The sequence below is a fragment of the Rattus norvegicus genome, chromosome 15 (genome assembly GCF_021556685.1).
Source record: "Rattus norvegicus strain SHRSP/BbbUtx chromosome 15, alternate assembly SHRSP_T2T, whole genome shotgun sequence".
Taxonomy (NCBI): Eukaryota; Metazoa; Chordata; class Mammalia; order Rodentia; family Muridae; genus Rattus; species Rattus norvegicus.
The window spans coordinates 3662437-3678721 of record NC_141548.1 but is presented as its reverse complement, the minus strand read 5'-3'; the positions used below and the strand labels follow the sequence as shown (position 1 = coordinate 3678721).

At 42.5% G+C, this 16285-nt stretch overlaps 1 protein-coding gene across 25 annotated transcripts in view; it reads right to left on the bottom strand.

Moving 5' to 3' along the window:
• Usp54 (ubiquitin specific peptidase 54) overlaps positions 1-12250 on the bottom strand; it is a 98529-nt gene extending 86279 nt beyond the window's left edge. For 13 of the 25 annotated variants that reach the window (XR_015638127.1, XR_015638118.1, XR_015638121.1 and 10 more), the window contains exons 1-2: positions 11711-11772; positions 4200-4282 (exon numbers count right to left, since the gene is read on the bottom strand). The gene's annotated coding sequence lies outside the window, so the exon portion shown is untranslated. Of the gene's footprint in view, positions 1-4199; positions 4283-11058; positions 11178-11331; positions 11773-12082 lie in introns of those variants that run through there. The other 12 variants (XR_015638117.1, XR_015638119.1, XR_015638122.1 and 9 more) reach the window with 4 other exon arrangements.
• Between the last annotated feature and the right edge of the window lie 4035 nt (positions 12251-16285).

Genomic DNA, 16285 nt, shown 5'->3' with positions numbered 1-16285 from the left:
ATAGACAGACAGACAGACAGATCTCTAGAAAGAGATAGACAGACAGACAGACAGACAGATATAGAGGCCACTAGAAAAAAGTTAGAGCCACCAAAGCTTTTCTCAACCTCTCATGTACTTTTTCCACAGTCCTCAGATTAGAGAAAGTCTAAGTGTCTGTGTCTTTAAGTTTGACATTCATATCCACATATTTCAAAGTTTCCCCCTGCTTTTTGCCCCCTACTCACAGACTGCTTGAAGTTTCAATCACATCCTGCTTCTCTCAGCTGTAGGATGTGTAATAAGAAAAGTATCCAGTCAGCGTCTAGGGCAGGTCTGGTCAGAACAATGAGGTCATCACTTCAGACTCACACCTGGTCCTTAAGAAACAGCTCCTCCTACAGTAAGCCAGTCTGTGCGCTTAAAGAGACACCCACAACCTGTGTACCAATGTGGCTAGAACTACAAGTCCTTCCTTACACGGGCCTATGCCATGGATCATTTCCTGTTCTGGCGACTTCATACTACTGATTCAGGGACCAACGGCAGCAGTGACTGCATCTGCTACAGCTAGTACAGGCTCACAAGAAAACTTCACGTTCAGCTACAGTGAAGTCAGGTCTACCACCGTTATCCAGGAAGCAGGACTGTCTATTTCAACAGTTTTTCCCTTAACTGGACTCCACTAAAAAAATGACTGCTTCTTATAGATTTTACAAAAATTTATCCCTCAAGGGAATTATAGCTCTCCTATTTTTTTCTCTCTTTTTTCTTCCAACAAGGCAGAGTCAGTCTCCTGTATCCCAGCTAACCTTGAACTCAAGATGTACAACAAGGGGGCTGGAGAGATGGCTCAGCGGTTAAGAGCACGGACTGCTCTTCCAGAGGTCCTGAGTTCAATCCCCAGCAACCACATGGTGGCTCACAACCATCTGTAATGGAATCTGATGCCCTCTTCTGGTGTGTCTGAATTTACAGTGTACTCCTATACATAAATAAATAAATACATCTTTAAAAAAAGTACAACACAATGACCTTTAGTTTCTGATCTCCTGCTTCCACCTACCAAGTACTCGGGATATAGGTAGTGCTGGGTATCAAACCCTGGACTTGATGCTGGACAAGCATTTGAGAAAGTGAGCCAGCAACGTTCCCAACCCCAGTCTTCCATTTGCTCTGTTCACAAATTTAAAGTAGCCAAGGCAGCCAAACGTGTCGCACGCAGTGAGAACTAAAAACGTCCAAGCTTTCTCTCAGCTTCACGACCTTTAAGAAAACATTTACTGTCACGCCCATTTCTTGAGCAACAAAACAGAACAATCTGAGCACAAAGATAAGTAGAGCTGATTTCAGTTCAAAATGCTCTAACAGAGGTATTAAATAACTTCAGTAAGAAGTATTGGAGAGCAAAGAACTCATCTATCTACGTTCCTACTATGTACGAAGGCCTCTGGTGGTGCTTGCTGACTACACTTTGAACCTGAAACGAAACAAGAACCTTTCTCACCTTAGCCCTCCTTCACAAGACCTCTGTAATATTTGACTTCAGCCAGGATGAACTTCTAACAGGCTAACAGCCTATCTAAAGATTAAAGTAGCTAGAGAAACATCACATTCACTACTGGTTATCTTTTGATTGATTGTTTTCAGACAAGATCTGACAATGCTTGGCTCTGAACTTCCCATCTTCTGGCCTTAACCTCCAGAGTGCTTGGATTTCAAATACGCACCAACAGCCATTGGTAAAAAAGATTGGTAATCAGTAGAACTAAGGATTTACACACTAGACAGTATATATGAGTATCCTTATTGTAGTGTTCTTTTTAAATATCTTTAATATGTAAGTTAGTAAAAACCAAAAAATGAGTTTCTATACTAAGAACATAACAGATTAAACAAAAGATTTAAAAAATAACCATAAAGTAAAAGCTATTATGTACAAATAAGAATGTGATAAGAGGTTATATTCAGATGAGCACATGTCTATAATCCCAGCACTCAAGAGGCCGAGGAAGAAGTATCATAATGAGTGCAAGGACATCCTAGCCATCCCGAGTTCCAGACCAACCTAAGCTATTGAATGAGGCCCTGTCTCAATAAAACAAAACAAGAAACAATAGCAACAAAAGAGATTAATATGTATAACATGTGGAGAATGCTTACAACTCTACAACAAAATATAACAAAGAAAATGGACAAGGGGTGTTGAAGAGATGATTCAATGTTATGAGCACCAATGTTATGTTAGGGAGAGGACTGGGGTTCAGTTCCCAGTACTCATAACTGAGTTGTGGTGGCTCACAACTTTAAGTCTAGTCCCAAAGTATTAGATGCTTCCAACCTTCACAGGCTCCTTCACATACATACACTCAGACACACAAATGCACATAAAATTAAATGAATACATATTTAAAACCTCAAAAATAAAGCTGTGCAGTGAAGCACTCCTTTAATCCCAGCACTCAGAAGGTAGAGGCAAATGGATCTCTGTGAGTTCCAGGCCAGCCAGGGCTACACAAAGAAACCTTTCTCAAATGAAGGAAGGAAGGAAGGGAGGGAGGGAGGGAGGGAAGCCCCAAAAGTATATGAGTATAGGAAAGAAGGGAAAAAGGAAGGATGGACAAGGGCCTAAAAGGACATTTTATCAAGTGAGATATACAAATGACCAATGAGCATCTCAGGATTACTAACCATTAGGGAAATGAAAATCATAATAAAACGATACATCATCTCATGCCCATAAGAATACTTTTTGTTCTGGGCACATCTGTAACCGAACACTTGGGAGGCAGAGGAAGGTGAATCTGTGAGTTCAAGACCAGCCTGGTCTACATAGTAGGTTCCAGGACAGCCAGGGCTATGTAGAGAGACCTTATCAAGAGAGACAGAGACTGAGACAGAAACAGGAAAAAAGAAAACTGTCCAACTTCAATATGAAGAAACTGAACTTTAAAATTAAATCATCATTTTTATCTATCATGCAGGGTTAGCTGTTTTCAGTTTGTTCCTGTTAATAATAAATGGTGTAGGGGTTGGGGATTTAGCTCAGTGGTAGAGCGCTTGCCTAACAAGCGCAAGGCCCTGGGTTCGGTCCCCAGCTCCGAAAAAAAGAAAAAAGAAAAAAAAAAAAATAAGTGGTGTAGGACTGGAGAGATGGCTCAGTAGTTAGGAGCACTGACTGCTCTACCAGACGTCATGAGTTTAATTCCCAGCAACCACATGGTGGCTCACAACCATCTATAATGGGATCTGATGCCCTCCTCTGGTGTGTCTGAAGACAGCTACAGTGTACTCACATACATTAATTAAATAATATATAAAAAATTTAACAATAGTAAGTGGTATAAAATTAGTATCTTTATACTCCCTGGAGAAGCAAAAGCAAATTCAGACCTCCAAAACAACAAAGGAGGGCTGGAGAGGTGGCTCAGCGGTTAAGAGCACCCAACTGCTCTACCAGAGGTCATGAGTTTAATTCCCAGCAACCACATGGTGGCTCACAACCATCTGTAAAGAGATCTGATGCCTTCTTCTGGTGTATCTGAAGACAGCTACAGTGTACTTATATATAATAAATGAATAAATCTTTAAAAAAAAAGGAAGGCTGTTTCAATGAAAAGTAGTACATCCAGGCTGTCCTGAGGAGAGTGAGAAGGGAGGACCACTTTTAGATGCAAACCCTGCCAAGTATCTCCATCCCCTGGACAAGTTTCTCTTTCAGTTCTCAAGGATTTATGTATTACTTTTCTTTTGCTCAAAACTTTTCTTGGAAATATGTCACGATATATCAAAAATAACTCACGAAAACATGAGTGTTTTTCAGACAGTTTCTCTGTGTAGCAGCCCTGGCTGTCCTGGGACTTGCTTTGGAGTCTAGGTTGGCCTTGACTAAATTGGTGCCCACTTAGATAAAGAAGTGTCAGGAAAAAAAATCTCATTTATCCATATGCTATTAGCAAAAATCAATACAGATGGGAAATGCTTCAAGAGTCAACTCAAGGAAACATACACTGACTCCCTTCAATCTACATATCCTCCCCACCCCTCTCTGTGCGTGTGTGTGCAAGTGTGCATGTGTGTGCGTGAACGTGTGTGTCCATCCCTCTCTGTATCTCTCAGTGTCTGTGTGTCTGTCTGTCTGTCTACCCCCTGCCCCTCAAGACAGGGTTTCTCCGTATAACCCTGGCTGTCCTAGAACTTGCTTTGTAGAACAGACTTACCTCAAACTCAGAGATCCACCTGCCTCTGTATCCCAGTCTTGGGATTAAAAGTATGCACCATCTTGCCCGTAAATCTGTAAATCCTACTTAAAAAGAAAAAAGAAAAGATAAAATGACCCAGTAATACAGACACACACACACACACACACACACACACACACACACACCCCAAATATAAAAGACACTTAGTTAAATGATCTGAATGCATTTATCCTAGGTAGGAAGAATAAATACAATATAAGGGAAGTCAGTAGTAGTTTGTACTTTGTCTTTTATCTAGTCTCCTGACAACACTAGCTTCCTAAACTTACCTGAGAGCATCTATTTCTCTTTCCATAAAAAGAGTAGAGAGTAAGTATCTCCATAGTGCTCAGACACAAATGGTCATCTACCTTACTCCCACCCACAGACCCACGGAGACTCTTAAGGCCCAGAGACTGGGGAGATCACAGAGAAAGCTGTCTTCTGGACAGGACAGCACCACTGCACTCATGAACTTGAGACAACTGTGGTTGCCTACACGAGACCAGCACAAGATCAAGCCAGTTGACATTCCAGCTTGGAAGAAGTAGGGACTCACGGCACCGCCCATACTAACTCGGAAACTATGACTGCGGATGGCTCGGTGGAAAGGAGGTCATTTTTCTTTAAGGGTGTGGCCCCTGCTAGGTAAACTGCACTCTACTGGATAGGCCAACACCCAAGAGTAGTGGCAGCCCCAGTCAAACTCAGTGAATTAAAATAATTTAAAAAAGAATGGGTAGGAGGCACAGTAGCACATACCTTTAATCCCAGCATTCAAGAGGGAGAGGCAGATGGATCTCTGTTCAAGGCCAACCTGGTCTAAAAGGCAAATTCCAGGTCAGTCAGGGCTGATACACAGAGAAACTCTGTCTCAAAAAAACTAGAAAAGGGGCTGGGGATTTAGCTCAGTGGTAGAGAGCTTACCTAGGAAGCGCAAGGCCCTGGGTTCAGTCCCCAGCTCCGAAAAAAAAGAACCAAAAAAAAAAAAAAAAAAAAAAACTGGAAAAAAAACAAGCTATTTACAGATACATAAAACTTCAATTTCTGTCCAACGAGATAGCTCAGAGTGCAAATGCACTTGCCACCAAACCTAAGGACCGGAGTTCAATGCCAGAACTAACATGGTGGGAAGAACTGAGTCCTGCAAGTTGCCCTTTGACTTCCCCAAACACACCATGACATGCACACACCACTCACAAACATTCACGAATAAATGTACGTTGAAAATATAATTAGGGCTGGAGAGACACCTCAGGAGTTAAGAGCACTGACTGCTCTTCAGAGGTTCTGAGTTCATTTCCCAACAACTACATCATAGCTCACAACCATCTGTAATGGGATCCCATGCCCTCTTCTGGTGAGTCTGAAGACAGTGACAGTGTACTCACATACGTAAAATAAATAAACCATAATATATTTAATATGTTAATATATTTAATATATATTAAAATTAGGGGTTGGAGATACGGCTTAGCAGTTGCTCTTGCAAAGGAACAAGTTCTTGTCCCAGTACTCACAACCATAACTCTAGTTCTAGAAGATCCAATGCCCTCTTCTAACCTCACCAGAAACACATGTGGTATATATATTTACATATAGATAAAACATTTATATACATAAAATCTCTAAAATTATATGCATATATATATTTAAAAAATTTTAATTTCAACCAAAAATTTCAAGTAAGATGGCTCAACAGGTAAAGGCACTTACCACTAAAGCCCATCACCTGAGTCTGAACCCCAGAATCCACATGGTGGAAGGAAAAGAACCAATTTCACAAGTTGCCCTCTAATCTCTATATGAAACCCCATATATATTAACAAAAAAATAATGTAAAAACCATGAAAGCAGGTCTGTGTGTGTGTGTGTGTGTGTGTGTGTGTGTGTGTGTATGTGCGTATCTCTCTGTGTGTGTGTGTGGGTATCTCTGTGTGTGTGTGTGTCTTTGTATTCCAAGAGGGAAGGAGAGTTAACCACCTTAGAGTCTAACCTAGTAACATTTCTAGGGTGGGTGTGATCAGTCCCTGCAATCACAGCATTGAGAGACAGACACAGGAGGATCTGGTACAAAGCCAACTTCAGCTACTTTTTAAGTTCAGGGTAGGCTGTGTATCTGAGATTCTTCCTCACAAAACAAAACAAAATGGGTCAGTGAGATAGCTCAGAGGGTAGAGGCCCTTTCCTGCAGGGGTAGATGACCTTGCTTTAACCCCACAAGATTACGGGAGAGGCAGTAGTCCTATGACCTCTACACATGAGCCATGGCACACGTGCACCTACATTCACACACATACATGCCTATACTCACACAATAAATAGATACAATTTTTAATTTTTAAAGTTGAAAAAATAAGCCCAGCAGTGGTAGCACATGCTTTTAGCACTTGAGAGGCAGAAGCAGGTGGATGTCTGTGAGTTCAAGGCCAGCCTGGTCTACAGAACGAGTTCCAGGACAGCCAAAACTACATAGGGAAACCCTCTATCAAAAAATGAAAACAAACAAAAACTTTAAAAGACAAAAATAAATTTTAATTTTGGCCAGCATTATTAGAGAGGACCCAGGATTAGTGCCCAGGACCTAAATGTGTTCACAAAGTATCTATAATTCTAGTTTCATGGGATGATGCCTGCCTCTAGCTTCCACAGGCACCAGGCACACATGTAGTATATACACATAGTTGCAGGCAAAAACTCATACACACAAAATTAAATTTTTAAAAAGTATCGGGTTGGGGATTTAGCTCAGCAGTAGAGCGCTTGCCTAGCAGGCGCAAGGCTCTGAGTTCGGTCCCCAGCTCCGGGGAAAAAAAAAAACAAAAAAACAAAAAACTAAAAAGTATCATTTGCCGCATATATGAATAAATAACCATTTCCACTACTAAACAATCATTTTCTGAGAGCTTGCAAATGTTAATTATTTCTTGTTACAACCATTTTCCCAAGCATAGTTCCCTATACAATTAAACACAGCATGAAAATTGTAATTTATTCAAGTCCCTGTATAACAATATAAATCCTCAAATTTAGCATCATGCTATATTCAAATTAGTTTCTCATACGTAGTATAAATATATGAGGGAGGAAACCTTATGAAGAGATGCCCCTTCTACAAACTTATACTCTCCAATTTCAATCTCTACCTCAATATCAAGTCTGCTTCAAGACTGCTCTTTTTCCTCCCTCCCTCCCTCCCTCCCTCCCTCCTTCCTTCCTTCCTTCCTTCCTTTCTTCCGAGACAGGGTCACCCTACAGCCTTGACCATCCTAGAACTCACTCTGTAGATCAGGCTGGCCTCAACTCACAGAGATCCACCTGCCTCTGTCTCACAGATTAAAGGTGTGCAGCACCACACCCAGTTTAAGAATCATTCTTTAGTCAGGTGTGGTGGCACATGCCTTTAATCCCAGCACTGGGAAGGCAGAGGCAGTCTGAATTCTTTGTAGAGCCAACCCGGTCTACAAAGTGAATTCAGGACAAAGACTCTTTTTTATCTGTCTTACAAGGCTACAGCTTGGGGCTGGAGAGATGGCTCAGTGGTTAAGAGCACTGACTGCTCTTCCAGAGGTCCTGAGTTCAAATCCCAGCAACCACATGGTGGCTCACAACCATCTGTAATGGGATCCAATGCCCTCTTCTGGTGTGTCTGAATACAGCTACATGTATATAACAAATAAATAAATCTTAAAAAAAACAAGGCTACAGCTTGAGCCCTGGGCTTTTCTCGGGCTAAGCATACCACTTTATCTGTATCACCAAAGCCTAGGTTTTATGTGTTTATGTTCTACTCTCTTTTTTAACATTTTGTGTGTTTACACACACAAGAGTTGGGGGTTAAATAAAACTATGTCTATGTCACACATATATGTGAAGGTCAAAGAACAACTTTGTGAAACTTCACAACAGTGTAGATTCTAAGAATCAAACTCAGGTCTCCATGCTTAGCTGCAAGTGCCCTTATTCACTGAGCCATCTTGCTCACCTGACTATGTTTTCTTCTTTGAGAGGGGTCTCCCGGGTTATACACAAGCTGTATAGAGCTTCTAGGCTTACGCAATCTTCTTGTCCCAACCTCTGAGAGTAAAAATAAGAATCACATCACTTCCAACTAATTCCTAGTCTGGCATTTACCAGCTCTATGATCTCTGCCAACTTCATTTTGACACCTCCTTATCTTTTCCTACCATTTAATCTTTTGAGTTGGGGTCTCCCTGTGTAGTCTTGACTGGCCTGGAATACACTCTGTAGACCAGGCTGGCTTCAAGCTTGCCTCTGCCTACCAGATTACAGGATTGCAAGGATGTCACCAATCCCAGATTCCTTCTGTTTCTGAGTTATTTTTTAACTTCCTTATCCTGACTTTTAAGATTTATTATTTTCTCTATTTGCATGTGAGCTGAGTGAATGCCGTGTATGGGAGACAGCAGAAGCCTGAAGTGAGTGTCCAACTGCCAGGCACTTACAAGTGGTGTCAGCCACAAGACGGTGCTGCTAAGATCCAAACTCAGGCCCTCTGCAAGTGCAGTACGACCTTTACTGCAGTTATCTCTCTCTCTCCAGCCTGATCCTTATTTTTAAAACTCAGGTAGGTATTCAAGGCCATACTGGTAGATGCTTGTGCAAGGCCCTAGGTCATTGCTTGCATAAGGCAAAAAAGAAAACCCTAAGATCCCAGCTGTTGTGTTACAAATGAGAAGAATGCACGGAACACGAACTTAATGAGTGTTGAATATTATTATTAGTTACTTAAGAATGTTGTGAGTTGGGCTGGAGAGATGGCTCAGTGGTTAAGAGCACCGCTCTGCTCTTCCAGAGGTCCTGAGTTCAATTCCCACCAACCACATGGTGACTCACAACCATCAGTAATGAGATCTGATGTACAGTTCTGGTGTGTCTGAAAACAGCTAAAGTGTGCTTATATAAAATAATTAATTAAATAAATCTTTTAAAAAGCAAAGACTAGGCTACAGGTTGTATACTACAGTCGCCACCTGGCCTTCTGTCTCCCTGCAGAATAGGTGAAAACCATTATTTTTAAAAAGAAAAAGTTTAAAGGACCACTAGATAAACTGACGCCTCAAAAGGTACAGGATGATCTAGGCTACCAATTCCATCTCAAGGGGCAGGGGGTGGGGGAGCAAACTAGAAAAACCTCCTCTTCAATTTCCATTGCAACTTTTTCTTCTCCTGAAAAATATTTTATTCATGTAGCATAGTTTAGAATTTGCTTAATGTGGGGGGGATGGGAGGGGTGCCACAGGGACAAGGGGCTTCTCTTTGTAGCCCTAGCTGTTGAAGAACTCACGCTGGGTCTGGAACTCAGATTCACCTGCCTCTTGAGTGCTGGGATGTGCCACCACAATTTGGCTGTTTTTAAATTTATTTTTTTTTTTTTGGTTCTTTTTTTCGGAGCTGGGGACCGAACCCAGGGCCTTGTGCTTCCTAGGCAAGCGCTCTACCACTGAGCTAAATCCCCAATCCTGTTTTTAAATTTTTTAAATCAACTATGTAAATACAAGGACAGAACATATTTCATACTCATAGTTAATACAACGCACTCATTATATCACCATTATGTCTCATTATTGTCTCCCAAATGGTTTCTTAGCAATCAAAGGCAGAGAGCCTTGTACCTTTCACCTTTATACCCTGAGGTCTTCCACACAAAAGAGGTCTCAATAGATGTGACCTGACCTTCTCCCGTCAACACCTTACATAATACGGTACACAGCAGGGCTTCCATAAAGTTTGTTGTTGAACTCTTACAGAAAATTTCTGTTAACTACCACACAAAGCTTCACCCTGTCCAAGAAAAGTCCTGTTACAAACACCACAAACTAAGTTTTCCTCTAATATACATCAAATAAATGGGTTCCATGACTATATTTAAGCTAGCTCAAGGATTTAAAAGCCATTATTCTAATTAATGAATTTATGAATCTCAATATGGCAAAATCCGGTTACATAATTTACATAATCAAAAGAAGTTACCCTTTGTAAATTTATACCTACAAAATAGAAAAAATTTTGGAAAGCTTGTTTCTGCAGATTAAAATGGCTAAATTACGGGGTTGGGGATTTAGCTCAGTGGTAGAGCGCTTGCCTAGCAAGCGCAAGGCCTTGGGTTCGGTCCCCAGCTCCGAAAAAAAGAAAAAAGAAAAAAAAATGGCTAAATTATCTTTACCCTTTACAGGAAGCCATTGATTTCCACTAAAAATGAAATTAACCAGCCAAAAAATCCAAACTCAACTCCAAAAAACAGTTTTTGAGATTCAGAGGGTAAAATTTTTTCCCTCGTTAATTTTAAAATTGCTTTTATTTTCAGGTATTCAAAATTTATTGTCTCCTAAAATAAAACCTCACCAATTTCTTCAAAGATAATCTGAATGGGCATACTGTAAAAACAGTATGGTTTCTATGCAAGGTACTAAACTGCCCCTAGATTGAGTGTTCACCGTCCTGCTACAACAGAAACACGTTCTTAGTTTTAAGTTCTATCTGTGAAAAGGTTTGAGTGTCTTAACTGTACATTCTTTTGCTATATCGACTCTACTGATTTTACACTGCATATATAATTTCACGAGCACATTGTAAAGGAATTCTACATTTGAATGAATCTGGGAAGAAACGTGTTGTGAACACACACACACCCTTCTTTCAGCTCACAAACGCTCCAGAAGAAGCAAACCTCATGGTTTGTGGGCTTTTTTTTTTTTTCCTCAAGAAAGTCTCTCTCCCGCCCCCACCCCACGCTTTATTTTAGAGTAGCAATCAATCAGTACCCTACTCATAGTCTCTACGCTAAAAAGAACCTCTCCAACTAATACTAGTTTACCAAGACTTCTCCTTTCACAAGTCCAGAGTGCTGGTTCGCTGGATTATTTCTTTGGCAAGGGGAACAGAAAGCTGGAAGGTTCCGGGACGCCACCATTCCCGCCACACCATTCAGGAGTCAGGTGCCGGACGGGTGGCCCAGCCCAGCCTTCCGTAGAGCAGGGAAGGAATGGGTGTTTGCAAAAATCTGACCCTCCCTCTTTTCCGCACTCCTACCCAACCCTCAACAGTACAAACCAACGTGGGCCCAACTCTTTGCTCCCATTCAACATACCCTCTTCTGCACATTACCCCCATTTTCTTCCCACTTCTTTCGGATCCAGCTTGGCTCCTTTCATCCGGTTCTGAGTCTCCTTAACCTCCCAGCTCCCATCACTCACATCCCTCTCCGGCTCCCATTCCTGCCCCCTTGAGCCTAATTCTACTCGGGTCTCCCTGCCCCCGTCCCCGGACCTCCGAGCACCGCCAACCCTCCCCTGCCGCCCCAGCTCAGAAAGACGCCCGGTCCCGCTGCGCACAGAAAGGGAGTCCCTCCTAACACGTCACCCCGGGGTGCAGGTCCCCTGAGACCCGACCTTCCGCACCCCCTCCCCCTGAGCTACCCCTGCACCCCGTTTCCGCCGGCCCCGCCCCCCTGAGAGTGTCGCACTCACCGCTCCCGCCGTCGCATCCTTAACCGCCGCGGCTGCTATAGCTACAGGGAGCCAAGGCAACCAACTCTCGCGATACTTCCCTCGGCGACGGCGAGAACCGTGGAAGAGAGACCTGCTGGAAAAGGAGTCTGGCGGCCGGCGGCCGAGGATGTCTCGCGATAATCGTGTGTAAGATGGCGGCGGCAGAGCGGCTCTGGGTGAGCCGAGAAAGAAAGAGGTGGAACGCGGGCGAGGACCAACTGCTCTGACCGAGTTCAAGAATACCGGCTAGCCGGTGGTCAGTCCCCGCCGGGGACAGTTATTATGGCAGCCCTCTGCCGAAATAAACTTGGGCATGTGTGTTCCTTCCTCACCGGACTGAGAACTGTTTACCTTAGGTTCCGTTTCCCGGACATTTTCCCTTCTGGTCGAATTGTTGGTGATGGAATGGGTAGGCCCGAAACTGACCTCCTCACCTCCAGGTTACCTTCAAGAATTTTTTATCCGTCCTTTTTCTGACAAACTTAGTTGGCTTCCTCGGAAAAGTTTATCCCAAGTGCCCCGCCCCATCAATTTTCGAGACCAAAATAGGAAGCAAATCACAGGCGCGCGCGCACACACACACTAACACACACACACACACACACACACACACACAGGCGCGCGCGCACACACACACTAACACACACACACACACACACACACACACACACACACACACACACACGAATGACAGAGACGGAGACAGAGAGACAGACAGACCCTTTGGTGTTTAGCCGTGGGATGCAAACGGAAATCTCTCAGGAGCAAGGTTTGGACTTGTTGATTGAGAGCCTGTGCAAACATCCTCTGAATCGGGACCTAAAGGAGTGTCTCTGCTCATAGGCCAATAAAGCGAGCCTAGGAAGCAGAAGGATTTACGGGACATTGGTCAACAAGAAGGAATGAAACACAGGGAATGAACAGGACAATAGAAATTAGAAAGAACTTTTACCTCTAGAAGCCCTTGTGAAGCCTTTCGTGAAGTGCTTTTAGGTCTATCAAGTAAAAATATATATGGCTAACCACAGTGTACAACTTAAAATTTTCCACTTGCTATATTTATTACCAAAATTAATTTCACTAGTATTTCAATTTCTATTCAGGCCAGGTGTGGTGGCTCATGCCTTTACTTCCAGAACTTGGTAGGGAGAAACAAGTGGATTTCTTGCAAGTTCCAGGCCACCCTGGTCTACATAGTGAATTTCAGAAGGACTAGGGCTACATGCCTCTGAAAATTAATTAATTAAAAAATAACTTGTTATCAATATTAACATTTCATTTTTAAGACAAAGTCTCACTCTGTCACCCTGACTAGCCTGGAACTCACAGAGGTAAAACCTGCCTCTGCCTCCCAAGTGCTAGTATTAAACCCCTACAATGCCACACTCATTCAAGATTGGTTTTTCCCCCTTACTTTTTCAGAAACCAGTGTTTTGGGTCGGGTCTGAAGAGAGATCTCAGCAGTTAAAGAGTATTTGTGGAGAGTGCAGCTTTTACACAGGACCAGGGTTTGACTAACAACTCTAGTTCCAGAGGTTCTAATGCATTCTAGCTTCTGCAGACACTGCATGCATGAACTGCACAGACATGTAGGCTAAACACCCATACAAGGTAAAAAAAAAAAAAATCAGAGTAAAAGTTTTAAAATACTTATTTTGTATTTATCCCACATTTCAGTTTTGACCAGAAATGTTTAATGAACTCAGAAATGACATGCAGCTCGCTAGTAAGTACAATATTGTACAGCATAGACTTTGTCTCTATAGTATCAAATGAGCACTCTACCAGGGGAGTAATATTCTGGGTATGTGATTTATAAAAGAGGAACCTTTGAAATTGCTAACTCAATAGCAGCAGAGGCTAGGAAAATAACAACAAAAGTTAGCCTTATATACTACAAAACCTTGTGAATACTAGAACGCACTAGAATCACAAATTCTTATCTGAAAGGACCCTCTTGAGTTCCTTTGTTTTTGAGACAAGGTCTCACTATGTAGCTCTGGCTGTCCTGGGACTCGATCAAGCTGCCTCTGCCTCTCAAGTGCTAGGACTAAAGGTGTGCATCACCACACCTGGCTAATGCATCTGTGAATGCTTAAATTCAACCCCCAACACTGCAATAAAAAAGAGAGGATAGGGGGTTGGGGATTTAGCTCAGTGGTAGAGCGCTTGCCTAGCAAGCACAAGGCCCTGGGTTCGGTCTCCAGCTCCGGAAAAAAAAAAAGAAAAAAAAAAAAAAGAGAGGATAGTGGGTTGGTGTGGTGACAGAGTTGGGAGAATCACCACAAGGTCTAGGCTAGCCTGTTCCACGCAGAATCGCAGTCCATCCATAGCTCCATAGACCCTTCAAAAGAAAACAAATATGATGGCAGACAGGAGACATTGAAGAAGAGAACACTTTTCTCATACTACTAAGAGAATGGAAGTCAAGGAATCTTCCCTAGTCAAGCCCACCACCATTACAGAGGTTCTGAACCTATGGGTCTTGATCCCTTAGGGTATCAGATGACCCTTTCTCAGGGTTTATGTATCAAATATCCTGCATATCAGATGTCTACATTAGAATCTATAACAGTAGCAACATTACAGTTACGAAGTAGCAACAAAATAATCTTATGGTTGGGGATCACACAACATGAGGAACTCTATTAAAGGACTGTACAGCATTAGGAAGGCTAAGAGCCACTAATGTATTACATACTCAAACATTAATTGTTCATTTTATGTCTTTTCTTTTTAAATTTTTATCAATGCAGAGCCTATTACATTTATTTGGGCATGCAGACTATAGACTAACAACCTGCAGAGGTCAGTTTTCTCCTTCCACTGTATGGATCCCAAGGATGGAATTCAAGTCACCAGGCTTAGAGGCAAACACCTGTATCCACTAAACCATCTCACCAGCCTTCAGGTTTTTGCTTGTCTGTGGTTTTGTTTTGGAATACAGTCTCAATGTGTAGCCCTGGCCAGCCTGGAATTATATACATCAGACTAACCTAGAACTCACAGAGATCCTCCTGCCTCTGCCTCCTAAATGTGGAGGTTAAAGGTGTGTGCCACCATGTCCAGTTAACAGGTTTTTGAGACAGGATCTCAATGGGTAGCTCAGGGTGGCCTTTTACTCTGCATTGTTCTCAGACTAGTCTGAGTTTATTGTCCTCCTGCTTCTTCCTCCAGGATGCCTGCTCTCCTGCGAGTGTAGAAGCCACATGTAAACTGATGGTTAAGGAGTGGTAAAACCATCCTGAGGCCATGATGACCTTCTAACTGGAGCCTATACAAGCATATGTTTTTATGCATTAGGCCACCATTGCTGCTTCTGAGAACAGTTTGTTTTCTAAGTGGACTTATCTACAAAAGAAATAACCATTACTCTGGCTCTGTAAATTTTTAAAATTTGTCCCATAAATTTTTTGTCTCAGTTTTTTAAATTTCAGAAAATCTGATCTGGAAAAATACTCAGGTTCTAAGTTTTCAGTGATATTAACAACAGACGCTGGGCACCCTCTACCACTTTAAGGGGAAAGTTTAATTATTTCATGATTGACTATAAAAGAAAGTTCTCTATCACATGGGGGTTATTTGTAGCTCCTTGGCCTAATGTAGAACCTATAATAAACAGTAAACATTTGTTAAAGAATACCGATGAGGGTTGGAGCAGAGACTCAGTAGCTAAGGATGTATATTACTCTTGCAGAGGACCTGATTTTGGATCCCAGCTCCCAACCCCTTGTAAGTACAGCCCTAGGGGAGCCAACATTCTCTTCTGACCTCTAAGGACACCTGCACTCATGAGTTCATAACAACGCACAGACATTCCCTGTTTCAAAGGCTGAGAGGTCATTTCAGAAGAGGAGCCATAAAAAGTGTAAGCCAGAGGCCGGGAATGTCTACAAGGTAACACTGTCTTCTGGACACAGCAAGGCTGCTGCACAAATGAACTTATAGTAATTGGGACAGCATGCAGAGGACCCGTGTTAGCTCAAGCTAGACCACATTCCAGCATAGAGAGGGGAATTTGACAAAGTCCCACCACTAACCAAGGAGCTACTGGCATTGTCAGCTTCTGGGAGGGGGATGTCAGTTTTCTCAGTAGAAAGCCACTCATCCAATATTATTTGTTCAGCATAACTTGGGCCTTGATAGAGAAAAAATTTAAAAAAGACACAAAGTTAGGTGGGTAGAGAAGTGGGTGGATCTTGGACATGTTGGAGAAGGAGGGCAAATTGTACAAATTTTTCAAAGAACTAATGAATGAAGAGCATGGACAGGCCTGAGGCCTGCAGATGTGTGACAGAGCATGTCACCTAGAGAGCAATATGCAAGCATGAGAATGTAGCTCAGTGGGTAGAGCACTTGCCTAACAGGCACAAGCACTGGGTGTCATCCCTAACACTGCATGAAGAGAGGGTAGTAATGCAGGCATCCACCCTGTGATCAGCACTTGAGAGAGAGAAGCAGGCAAGTCAGACATTCAAGGCCAGCTGGGACACACAACATCCTGTCCCAAGAAAACAGCAAAAAGACCTCAGCTCTCAACCTCTAGCAGGGAGC